General features: G+C 37.5%; 2 pseudogenes; both read right to left on the bottom strand.

Annotated features, from left to right (window-relative positions):
• Positions 1-5,807: 5,807 nt before the first annotated feature.
• On the bottom strand, positions 5,808-6,660 carry LOC117721590 (small nuclear ribonucleoprotein-associated protein N pseudogene; annotated as a pseudogene).
• On the bottom strand, positions 6,654-9,008 carry LOC117721753 (SNRPN upstream reading frame protein pseudogene; annotated as a pseudogene).
• Between the last annotated feature and the right edge of the window lie 4,175 nt (positions 9,009-13,183).

Raw genomic sequence — 13,183 nt, 5'->3', positions numbered from 1 at the left:
GTTGAATGGAGATTAGACTTCGTGTCCATGGCCAACATGATCCAAAATTAAATATAAAATGACCCTTACCACTTCCATAAACAAAGGAATGAAACTGTCATAAAATCAAAAAAATTAACCTTCTTCACATGCCCAGGTTTTATATAGTATGATGGGTAGAAGTCAGGATACTGGAGAACAGTATCTTCCTTTTCTTTCGATCTTAAGAAACCATTAAGCTCCTTATACATCTGGCTAGGCAATCCCACAAGAGTAACCACATTAGTTTTAATTAGATTCTGGAATCATGGTCCTTCACTCAAAACCTCACCATAAGGTCTTATGTTTCCTCTTGTCACTCTTTTGATAAAATTCTTTTTTAAAAGTGATTGTTGCTGTGACCGATTATCATTATGGTGATGTGTTGGTCTTATCTAATATATGATATCCATTTCTCTATGTGGAAATGCACTGCTGCCTTGCATACTGTTAGGCTAAAGTCATTATCTATCCTCTTGAAAAGTACTAGCACTGCCATGCTAATCGCTCTCCTTCCCACCAAGCTGACATAAATCCCTGCAAATTGAATTTCACAATAGAATGCCTCTCTATTTCTCAACAAAAACCTACCATTTTGTTAAAAAGTAAAATCATATCTAGGAAGCCAAATTCATATCTTGTATGTTGAAAGTTGTTTAATTCTGATCTCTTCTTGAACATTTCACAACTCTCAGTCTAAAATAGAAAAGAAATAGTCTATAAATATGTTCAAAAGAGAAAGAAACAAATATAATATTTTAGTAATTTTCAAAAATTGCTATACTATTATGAAACATAAATGTAGTTCTGCACTAATTGGAATATTTATATACTTATGACATATTTAGAGATCTGTGTGTTATTTAAGCAAACAACATGCAATTATCTAACATAGGGAAAGCTAATTCTAGGACATGCGACTTAATCTCAGTTTCAGTTCTGAGACCTTGAAGCAAACTTTATCACACACACACACACACACACACACACACACACACACACATATACTTAAATACATCTTTTCAGTTCTTGTTAAAAAGTATGTGCTGAAATGTCAGGTATTTTTATTTCTATTACCTATTTTCATCTTCCAATGATCTTTCAAATTTCAAATAAAGAATTCAACACATTATAACTACATTAAAATAGTTTTGTTCTGCTCCATTGAGTTGAATAGACTAGTTAATTAGTTTGCTAACAAATTGTACAGATAGACAATTCTACAAAGACTTGAAAACACATTTCTTCTCACCAAAACATGCTTTCCTGAGTAAGTATTGTGTTTTGACAGTTGTGTATATTGGGAATAGGGGGAAAGTCTCACACTTGACCTTGAAAAAGTACTCAAAAATAGCTTACACTAATTTCTCAGCAAGTTAGAGAGCTGTGTGCTTCAAGGGTCCCTTTTTGCTGACAGATGAGTCTCTCCTTGCCTGCTCTGTATGGTGAGCTTTGAAAGTGCACAGGGACAGAAATTCTTTGTCTATAAAGCATATTGGAAACCCACAGACATGATTAGACTTGGTGGTCTTATGTGTTTTATCAGCCAGTGACATCATGACAGATGAGAATGTTCTGCCAAGGAAAGTCAAAATTTCCTAACAGTAATGTATCCACAGACAAATCACATGTACTAAATGTCATTTAACCCATACAATGATTTGAATGTAATCCAGACTCAAAGCAGGGAAAGCAACTTTACTACTGCCAAACTTATTATAATGGGACATGTGACTCAATGCAAAATGCCGCCACCAGGATCTGCAAATTCTTGTGAGTTGAATTTAATAGTTTTATATCTGTGGTGAGGACTATGCTGCCTTTGTTGGTTTCATTTCCACCAGTCTCTCATCTGATGAAGCATCAGATGTCCCACTGAGAAAAACACATTACAGCTAGCAAGCAGTACCTTGCCTTTAATGTCGTCTTTCATCTGTGAATCGCAGAAACACACTAATAAGTAAATGAATCCAGTGATGTGTGCAGAGAACAGAGCATTCTACCAAGGCATCTTTTAGAGATAAAATCTCTAGAATTAGTGTGTCCAAGGGGATATTAGACCATATCAGCAGAGCTTCCTCTGAGACAAATAGGCATTACAATTCACTAAGAAGTACTTTTTATCACAGACAGCCCTTCAGCTAAAATATAATCAAACAATTATAAACTTCACAATTTTTCTATTAGCACTTTAAATCCTTCAAGGGATCGTATCAGGTAACAAGTTCCTTAAAAGCCATACTCTGTGGACAACTGCCTAATAGAACAATGACCCAATCCTCATAAATTGGACTTAATAAAGCAGAAGGAAGCCATGATTTGCCCTTTAATTTATGAGACATGGAGAAGCATCTGGATGGTGTGTGCCACTTTCTAAATGGGTTCTGCCTCCAGCAGTTGCTTAGACCAGATGGAAAAGTGACAAACCCCACTTAATATGTCATAGCATCAGTGTGGTCATAAAAGAGTCCCCAGCAATTTTCTTTTGAACAGAAGCCACCTGTTTACTATAAACACTCTGTTTATTCCTCAAACTGCAATTTCCATTTGCAACTTGCACCTGAAAGGTAGCACGCCTTTGAGTTCAAAGCTGCCAGCTTGCAAATCAATCGTGGGTGTTTGAAGAGTTCATATCCCTATAGTAGAATTTGAACAGGTTTTTTTTTTTTTTTTTTCTTCACTTTAATGTGTCCAAAGCTAACTTGTAAATGATCCATTCCATCTCCCCTTAAAAGAGGTTTTGTCATAATTATAATTTCAGTTGGCACTGAATTTGGCTCTTGCTTTATACTAAAATTGTATTTATTAGAAACAGACACAGCCCCCTTTTGTTTATTAGAAACAGATTCATTATGCCTTCTTTCTACTTTATCTCAGTAGCGACACAGAGGCTGGAAAAGCTAAGGATTTGGCTTTAGCCTGTAGCTATATAATGTCCTCACAGAAAAAAAGGAGTATTTCTTCTGGCATCTGGGGCCCCTTGCTGTTCATTATGGGAGTTCATCACTGTCTCTAGATGTCTACAGTGGCTTAGCAATGATCATAACTCTCCTAGGGGAGGGGAAATTACTTTTAAAATGTTAGAGCTAATGCATAAATCTACAATCAAAAATAACGGACATCACTAGAACATGTATTCACATTACTGTGCTATAAATCTATTACAGCGGGCACAATTTCTCTCTGAACCGAGACATTCTGCAATGGCATGAAGCAAAATCAGAAGAAAAAACATATTTGGATGATGAATTCTGTAAGAAATTTATGGTAGAGCTGAGTTTTTCTGTTGTAGATTTTATTAGGAGTCTGGGATTAAACTTGAATCTCTTCAGGGTATAATGTACAGAATTTTTTCTTATCCTTTTTCATTTTTAGCTACAAACTTATGCCCTACGATGACAATCTAAACCCAGAGCCTGTGAAGGATTCTTTAAAGAGGGCAAGGGTGGGGGCAGTCATCAGCATGGATGAAAAACAACACAGTTTAATTGGCCATTTTTCTACTTGTCTATCATTCAGGGGGAAACTATGAATGTAGAAGGCATTCGTATGACATCCTTACATGGTGTCGATCTGCCTATCTATATTGGAGGGCCTTAAGGAGTTCTCTCATCACAAATGCAAAGATATTGTCTGTGGCTTAATTTTAATCTGTCTGTGTAGACTATATCACACAGTTAGCTACACATGCCTTTCTGTTTATTTATATGGTGCTTCATGTCTCAGAAATCAACTGTCAACAATGTATCTTAGGACGTGGAAATGAATCAAGTTAATGTGAATTATTGCCATAACAGACATGTAGCATAAAAACCGAATTCCCACTACACAATATTCCCAAGATCCAGGAGAGAAAGACAAATTAGCAGCTATTTTAAAGTAAGCACTCAAGTTCCACATTAGACTATGTGTTGATCTTCGGGCCCCAGCAGCTTTCTTTCTGTCTGATTGTATTTTCATCTTCTACTCTGAGTAAGTCTGGAAGGGAATAGCCATCGTTTTGCACAAATAGGCTGATGGTAGCTCACTTGTCATCATTTCACAGCAAGCAGTGTCACGCTGTTTCCCAGCTTATAGGAAACAGAAGGATCCCATCACATATACATTTGGCGTAAGTGGTGAAAAATAAAATGCTTCTGACTTTCTGTGTGCTACCAAGTACGCTAAAGTATTTCTGAGTCATCCATCACGTAGAATCAAGGAGTGAAATTAAAAGAACATTTTCCTCGGTGGGAAATAGGCAATTGCGCACTTAAGGAAAAATAGAAGAACTACATTTCTCATGAAAAATGTTATGTTATCACTGGGTGTAGTAACAGGAAAGTGTTCTCTAATACATGCAACAGAACAAGAGCTCATCATTTGCTGAAATGCAGCTGAGAAATCTTCCACCAAGGGGACTTGTTCTCACAATTAAGCCAGTATTTAATTGCTAATGTGTTTATTTCTCAACTCCCAAGGATGGGAGTATGCTAACTTGTGCTTTCTTAAATAATGGATGCTGAGAGTCTTGCCTTTATAATATTTTATTGTTTGATATTAGCAAGATGCCTTGCCAGTCATTATCAATATCTCCTTAGTATCCATCACTGTTAACGTTCTAATTCTACAGCTGAGAAAGCAGAAAATAGGAGAATGATCTAAGGCTACTGACCAACTCTGATCACATTAAAGGAAAATCACACAGAGTGCATGTATTATATAATCTTCCACAGAGCCTCCTGATTGGTTATCTAGTATCAAGTAGTCAGCACTGAAATCATACACATACAGGTAACACTAAACTAACTGAACAGGTTGTATTTCAATATTTAGGCATATATATATATATATATATATATATATATATATATATATATATATAGAGAGAGAGAGAGAGAGAGAGAGAGAGAGAGAGGAGGAGGAAAATATATAAAACTTAAAAACAAGAGAGCGCAGTTTTGAGAGAAATCAGGAGTGCTCAGGACACAAAGGGATTGGAAGGTAGAAAGAGATGGTATATTTCTATTTTAATTTTTTTAGAATTCAATAGTAGAAGAAGTCATTTCCTTCAAAAATTTATAGTTAGGAAACGTGATTTATATCATAGTTAGGTAGGTATATTTCTCCCTGCATGATTTTATCACAAGCTTTGGGGAGAATTTTCACTTAAAAGTTTAAGAGGAAAAATGATTTTATATCTGAGTCATTTACAGAAAGCCATTCCTATGCTAGCTGCCTGTATATAATTAGAAATAATATCACAGAGGTGGGTGTGTGGCTCAGTGGTAGAGAGCTCACCTAGCATGAATGAGGCGCTCAGCCAAATGTCCAATATTCCCCTAAAAGACTAAAGAAATGCAAATAAAGCTGATAAGATAGCTCAGTGGTTAAAGCACTTGACCCCAAGTTTGACCACCTGAGATTAGATTCTGACAACCTTAGATAAAATGCTGGGTGGTCTTGGTGGCATGTCTGTTATTTCAGGCTTAGAAGGGCAGAGATAGGGAATCCACAGAGCAGATTTCTGAGTTCGGATGAGTGACCTTGTGTTGTTGAATGAAGTGACAGGAAAATAGAGGATGATTTTTAATATTAACCTCATGTGTCCTATGAATATGCACCCTCATGTATCCACACTCCCACCCCTCATGCATGGTGTCTACACATTTAGAAACATGAATACACAAACAATTCACAACACACACACATACACGTACATACATGCATGAATTCATTAACAAGTAGAAAAAGCAAGGAAAGAAACAAGCATTATTTATTCAGCTATTCAGACCTTTTTCTTTTTTTTTTTTTTTTAATTGCTCTATGTATTTATTATCTATAGTTAATGCAGTAAGAGGGATCAAAAAGCTTGCAGGCTACACAATTTCACAAGAAGCATTGTAGGGAAAGCAAAGGGCTGAGATTAATCAACTGTATCTTAGGGTCTTGGTGGACACATTCCTGGGGGAGGTGGGCCTCTAATTCCTGGTGGAGGGTTCTCATTCCTGGAGGGGGCATGCCTATGGGTGTCCCTCGAGCAGGGGGAAGGCCAATTGGTGGGCCCATAGGTGGTCTCATACCAGGTGGAGGAGCCATAATGCCTGGAGGTGGAGTTGCTCTGCCTACAGGTGGAGGTGCAGTTCTCCTTCCTGGCGGGTACTGGGTTGGGGCTCCTGCAATGCTAGCAGTAGCAGCAACAGCAGCAGCTGCAACAGTGCCTCTTCCCTGTGGGGTCATGACCTGCTGGGATGGGCCTCCAACTCTTCGGACAGGGCCTGCTAATCCAGCAGGTGCTTGGGGAATAGGTACACCTGCTGGTACTCCTCTGCCAGCTGCTCTTCCAACCCCAGGGCCACCTGCATCGCCAGCAAGTGGCACAGGAGCAATGCCAGTATCTTTTGGAGGTGCGCCCTCCACAGTCATGGAAACCAGGTTCTCCCCACGTAGCAAGACCAGACCCAAAACCCGTTTTTCTTCACGTTCTGGCTGTTTTGCATTCTTTGGCTTGATCTTCCTGAACTCATCACAATCACAGAGGAACAAATTCATATACATGTCAAAAGCCTTAAATGTGCCAATGAAGATTCTTCCATCTTGCAGGATACATCTCATTCTATAGTCAATGTGCTGCAGCATCTTGCTACTCTTACCCACAGTCATGATTGCTGTTCCACAATAGCCGTTGTCAACACTAAAATTTCAAGATCCTTAATACTTGGGGAAGGGCTATAAATAAAGGTTTGATGCAGGCTATTAACACACAATGTAAGCTTGACCAAAGTTGCACAAACAGTGGATGGGTCCTGTTTTCCTTGACTCCCACCAACTTGAAGTTCCAATACTGCTTTAACCACCTCTTGGGGTCTCAGCTAAGAATGTCTGTCTCAGTTCTGCCTGGAAATCCACCACAGGAACTTGCTGTTGCTGAGAACATCGTGGGTACACGTGACACTCTTGGTTGCTCAGTGAGGCTGTCCTTCTACGTTTGACCTGGACCTCGACCTCTGGCACGTGCTGTTCAGTAGTTCTTCTCAAGTGTAAGTGATCCCTCCATCCACTCTCAGAGTTCCAAGATCCCAAACCAGTGATTCAGAAGCACTCTGGCCGCCTGCAATCTGGACATACCCAGACCTTTTTCATTTTAAAGCTATTAAGGAAACTTGAAAATAGTGACTCTTTCACTTTGAGCAACATTATTTCACAGTATTCAATGAGATACTTTTGTTAACGATGTTATATTATTATTTAGGTCAGCTAAACCACAAAACAATTAAAATTGTTAAATATTCAGTTCTGTTTCTAAAAACAAACAATAAATAACTAATCTGCACCCTTATTATTTTGTAGCAGTATCTACAATCAAAGTTTGTCACTCTCTTCATATTGAGAAATGACAACAAGGAAGGAATGTATTCTGCCAACCTCTGTACTAGAAATCATGGCTCATAGAACAAGAATACCTCAAACACTTTTAATCCTAAAGCTAAATATTAATGTATACTTGAATATTTCTTGTTAAGATTATAAATAGAAGACTGGACATGTAGCTCCGTAGTTAAGAATACTTGCTGGTCCTGCAGAGAACCAGGCCAGTTCCCAGCACCAATATGGGTGCTCACTACCATCTGAACTCCACTTCCATGGGATCTAATAGTCCATTTTGGCTTCTGGAAGCATCAGACATACATGTTGTGTGTGTGTATATATATATATATATATATATATATATATATATATATATACATATACATATACATATACATATACATACATATATATATATATATATAGCCACCATGACCATGAACATAAAATAAAAATAAAAAAATTTTAAATAACAAACAGGATTTAAATTTAAAACTGGAGTCTCTTTTCATTGGCAGTTCTCCTAAAATACAAAAAGCTTACAAGGAACGTGTCACTACTTCGTATCATAAATACAGAGACCAAGGTGCTGGTGACTATTTCTGATTAAACAACAAACTCAAAACTCTAAAGCTGAGTGGCCTCCAAATTTATATAAATACGACTCTCAAACTTTAGTGTACAATGTTTTCCCTTCTATGTAAGATAGGTTAAGAATTCTCCATTTGCCCTCCAGTCTGAATCAATTAAACTGACAGAGAAAATATGTGGAACAGCAGGCCAATAATCCCTAAAGGGTGAGAGACAAATGAGAGATGCCTGCCATTGCCTAGTTGATGTCTGGAGAGGGTCCCTAGGGGAGATGAAAGGAAGTAGACATTTAGCAACGATCAACATTCCCTTGGAGCCGAGGAGACACAAGTGAAAGTATAGCAATGTTGTGATAACCACAGTCTTTAAGGTAGAAAGCTACACAGGAAATATGTGTATAGACAGAAGACCAGAGTTTGGCTCCCAGCTCATAACCACCTGCAATTTTAGCTCCAGGGAGTCCAACACCCTCTTTTAGCCTCCAAAGGCAACTGTGCTCAGGAGCACATACTCCCTACCCACCCACACGTATAAAACATAATTTAAAATAAAATAGTTATTTGAAAGCAAAATCATGGAGATGACCTCAACACACATTGAGTCTGCCTGCTACACTTTTCATTTTTAAAAACAAAAATCTAAGTAGCAACTGTCCATATACACCAACCCCTTCATAAATAGCCTAGAACTCAAGAATAAGGCTGAGAACCAGCCTCAAAAACAGAGAAAAGCTGAGATCAACTTGCAGAAGAAACACTGTCTTTGATGGTGAGGTTCCTCTCTAAAATTAATAGAATCTCTCTCTCTCTCTCTCTCTCTCTCTCTCTCTCTCTCTCTCTCTCTCTCACACACACACACACACACACACACACAAATACACAGTTTCTCCTCCCTCTCCTCTTCCTTCCTCCCCCTCTCTCCCTCCCTCCCTCCCTCCCTCCCTCCCTCTCTGTCTGTCTCTGTCTCTCTCTGTCTGTGTCTCTGTCTCTCCCCCCCCCAACTGACAGTTTTTACCTTGGCAAAGATGAGCTAGAAACTGTCTGTTTCCCCATTATGCTAAGACCCTTCTCAAGAGACTCACTCTGGTCTCATCACATATGAAACTTCAGGGGTGCTTGCAGAAGAAGTTGGCCACCTGGGATCTAGTTAGAAATAAAGAACACAGGAAAAAATTTGTGAATGGACCATTTTTCATTAGTTGATTATGATGTTTTGTGTTTCTCCTCAGTCAAATTTCTTCCTTTGTAATAAGTAAAAAAGTAAATGGCACCCAACATCATTTCATGTAAACTTTAATTAGGTCTTCAATGCAGTCACAAGCTGAGCAAGCAAGCACACTCTCAGTTCTCCAAACAACTAAGTGGAGTAAGTATAAAATCCCTGATGATGGCACTTGGACAGATGAGCTAACCCAGGCTCTAAACAATGTTTCTCTTTCTTGGATCTAGGGAGGGTAGAACATCCTTTAAAAATCTCTATATATTTTTTTCCAGATTTTTGATAATACAGACTGGTGAAAAAAATTTCTTTGCAAAATCTTGTCTTTCTGCTGTCGTATCAGCCATTTCCCAGACTCTGTAATTGATTCCTTGGGGCATGCTAAAATCTGGAAGCAATGAAGTGTGGTTGTATAGCACATTAGGAGAAATTGCTTCTTCTTGCAAAGTTGCTTTCTCCTGCCAGGTTGTCACAGGATTCTCAGTGAAGTGGAGAACAGTTTCATCAGACAGGAAAGAAGAGGATTCTTCAAGTTGCAGATGAAGTCTAGCTGAGCTCAGGATTTCTGCTTATTCTTCTTCATTTGTATCCTCCCAGTGCACACCATGATCATCTAATGGCTACTCAGACCCCAGCCAGCGATTTTCATCTGACATAGCCACCCTCCTCTGCAATAGAAGGCACTATTATGGATGGTTACAAAAAATCCCTGCCTTTATGTTTTAAATAATACATCCGTATTGAGAGTCTGAGCTTTAAACCTGGACCTATTTCCAGTAGAGTAAGGTATCACTTGTAACCTAACATTCCTTATACCCTTCATATGACTCTATTACGTCTGTTACTATAAATTGCCACTTATTGCTACAGACTGCCAGATTTTATTCAAGACAAAAAGTTATACAAGACAAGGGACCCAATTTCTTCAAGGTCTGCTATTCTACCACATGGAGTTCAGTGATTAAAACAATGAAAAAGAATGTAAGTTTGTTTAATAATTTAAGTTCAATGTATGTGTGTGTGTGTGTATACATATATATACATATATATGTATATATATATATACATGTATGTATGTATGTATGTATGTATGCATTGTAAAGTATTGCAAACATCATTCCAAAGGCCAGAGAATCAACTGAGATTCAAAGGTAGGAACAATTCCCAAAATTGTTGTGCAGCCCAGTTACTGACTTCTGCTGCAACACTTTTATCTGAAGTTTTAAAAGTTGCTGACTCCATTGTCCTAGACTAAGCAGTATTTCCCTGCTGTTCTTTTTTTAAAATTCTATGTCTCATGGTAATATTTGTATATTTGAGAAATTAGGTCATATTTTAGTATTCTCATTACCAGGAAGGCTGAGAAGTCAGCTCAAACACATATGGGGATGATTAGGAAGATTTTCAAAGTGAGAACTATCTTGATTAAAATAATTCAAAAGTACAGACTTTCTTACACAGGCTATCTTCCTCTGATTTATATCCTGATTATACTTCTGTTACTTGATATTTATATGTTTGGACACTATCTTAAAATGTATTAATATGGGATGGTGGGCAAAGGTTGATATCAGTTATATAATATCCTCAAACTTATTCCATATGTGTAATGTCCTGGTAGATTCTATTTCTTGAGCATCTTTTGACTTCTTTTTGAGGGAGGATGACTATGGTCATTGAGCAGATTCAGGGATATCTATCAGGCATCAGCCATCTAACATAGGCTCATAAATGGCTTGTTTCTGAGAGTAGAAATGGAGTTACCCTATAAGTAGGTAAGTGGTAAATTGAGACTGTAGAAACACCTAGGCTTATTAAAATTATAGCTTGGATAGAAGTAACTTTCTGGCCTTAGCAGACAAGAAAAATGGTGATCTCTTGCACTTGTATCTCATAAATTAATAGACACATATTACTGGGATCAATAACCGATAAGCAAAGGATTGCCAGACTGTTCCTGGAGTGTCAGCTAGACTGGATTCCTTACTGCTGACCTGATCTTCTCCTGTGCCTGCCCATGCAATACTTTGCCCATCTGGACCTGGAACTAGTATGCTATTTCCTACTCCTGATCTATTTCCTGCTCCAGACCTGGTTCAGTTTTTACCTTGCCATTGAAATCTCAGCTTCATTCCCAAACCTAACTTCAGCAGTTCCAGAATCAGCTCCCTACGAAAACTGCTGTGGTTTGTTGTCTTAGCAACACGGACTCTTTTTCAGGCCTCTTCTGAAACCCAAATGCATTTACAGCCTCTTTAATTTGTACTCATTCTGTAATCCATACACATGCAGAAAGATAAATTATAATGATGATGATGACAACAATGATAGATAGATGATAGATGATAGATAAATAAATAATAGATATAGATAGATGACACATAGGCAGGTGGATAGGTAGATATGTAGATGGTGGATGATAGATACACAGAGATAGATAGATAGATAGATAGATAGATAGATAGATAGATAGATGGTAGATAGATAGATAGATACACAGTTAGAGATTTCTTGTGTTCTGTGCAGTGTGTGATATGAAAGTTAATATTAGCATTTCAGGTTGGAATAAAAGAACTTGCATTAACTCAGACCAGATTACCATGGAGTGTGTATGTGGGGGGAGGGTGGCTATAAGAAAAATTTCTATCACTGAAACATCTAAACTCAGGAAACTATTGTACTCAAAAAAATTCTGATATAGTGGAAAGCCACAACATATTTGTCATGTTTCTAGTATAACATACTAATATAGCCATGTCTAGCCAGGATTCCTGATTCTTTGACAGAGCCAACGATGCTCTACTCTGTATTACAAATAGCATCCTTGGCTTTATTCTTCCCACCTACCTCTTTTATCTTTATTTTTTAATTCACTAAGTTCTGTGTGTATAATTGATGCTCTTCCTAAACAAGAAATTCCCTTGTATCCTCTAGCCGGCCAAAAAATAAATTAGGAGGTGCTAAAAGCTCTAAATATGTCTGTCTGTTTTGGACACAGCATTCTCAAGACAACATGGGAATGGAATTACTCTACCATTCCAGGCTGCATCCTATTACTAATGGTTTTATTTTGGAGTTTGATAATGCTCTTCTGTGAAACCCCAAGCTTATGATGCATACTTTCCATAGGGAGAAATATTAAACCATACTTATTTTGGTAGTCTAATTTTGGTCAGCCATAAGTGATTTAAGCTATCTTGTGCTGGCTAATTTTTACATAATAGTAATTATTAGTCAACTGCTTCGTGGATATCTAACATTTCAAAGGTATAAGCTACCTCCTGATCTACTCTCTCCTCTTTCAGTTACTGGTGGAACAATGTTCTTCAAGTGTCACTGTTGTTCTACTTTTCAAATAATCAGAGCAATTTTATAACTTTTTTTTCTTACTGAGGGGATCAAAATATGCCACCTTGTCTTATTGGCTATTTTAAGTTAGAGACATTTGAAAAAGAAAAATACAAAAGGAAGCCTTGACCTGACTACCTCTTCATGAAAGAAAGAAAACTCTGATATACAAGGTGCTGCCCCTGTATGAAGAAGAAAGATGTTTCTAACACCAAATAGAAAGAACCAAGGTCAACAGAAATCTGTGGAGACAAATATAAGCCAATTGATATTTACTTCCTAATCAGTTTTCCATAATTAACACCCTAACTCAAGCTTTCACAGTTTGCTATTCTTTATCCAACCTAGTTAGACAATGTTCAGCTCTAAATATTTATGTACACCTTTTTACAGTAATGCTCACATATGCGTGTTAAATTTATCAAATAAGATTTTTTTGCTTTCTATAATGTCTTAGTAAATCTAGCCTGTATATCTCGAGTATACAGAAGATATTATATCCGTTCCAATTTTTTTCAGTTAAAATCTAAACATGAGGAACACAAAGTAACAGACTAACCCTACCTCTAAGTATTAGGAGAAAAATATCATTGTCTTCCTTGGGGAGGAAAAAATTCTGATTAAAAAAAAGTTTAGATTTATTAAATGCCATCACTGGTTA

The sequence above is a fragment of the Arvicanthis niloticus genome, chromosome 16, assembly GCF_011762505.2.
Source record: "Arvicanthis niloticus isolate mArvNil1 chromosome 16, mArvNil1.pat.X, whole genome shotgun sequence".
NCBI classification, from domain to species: domain Eukaryota; kingdom Metazoa; phylum Chordata; class Mammalia; order Rodentia; family Muridae; genus Arvicanthis; species Arvicanthis niloticus.
Note: the sequence above shows the minus strand (reverse complement) of the source record. Positions and strands in the feature narration are given on the sequence as shown.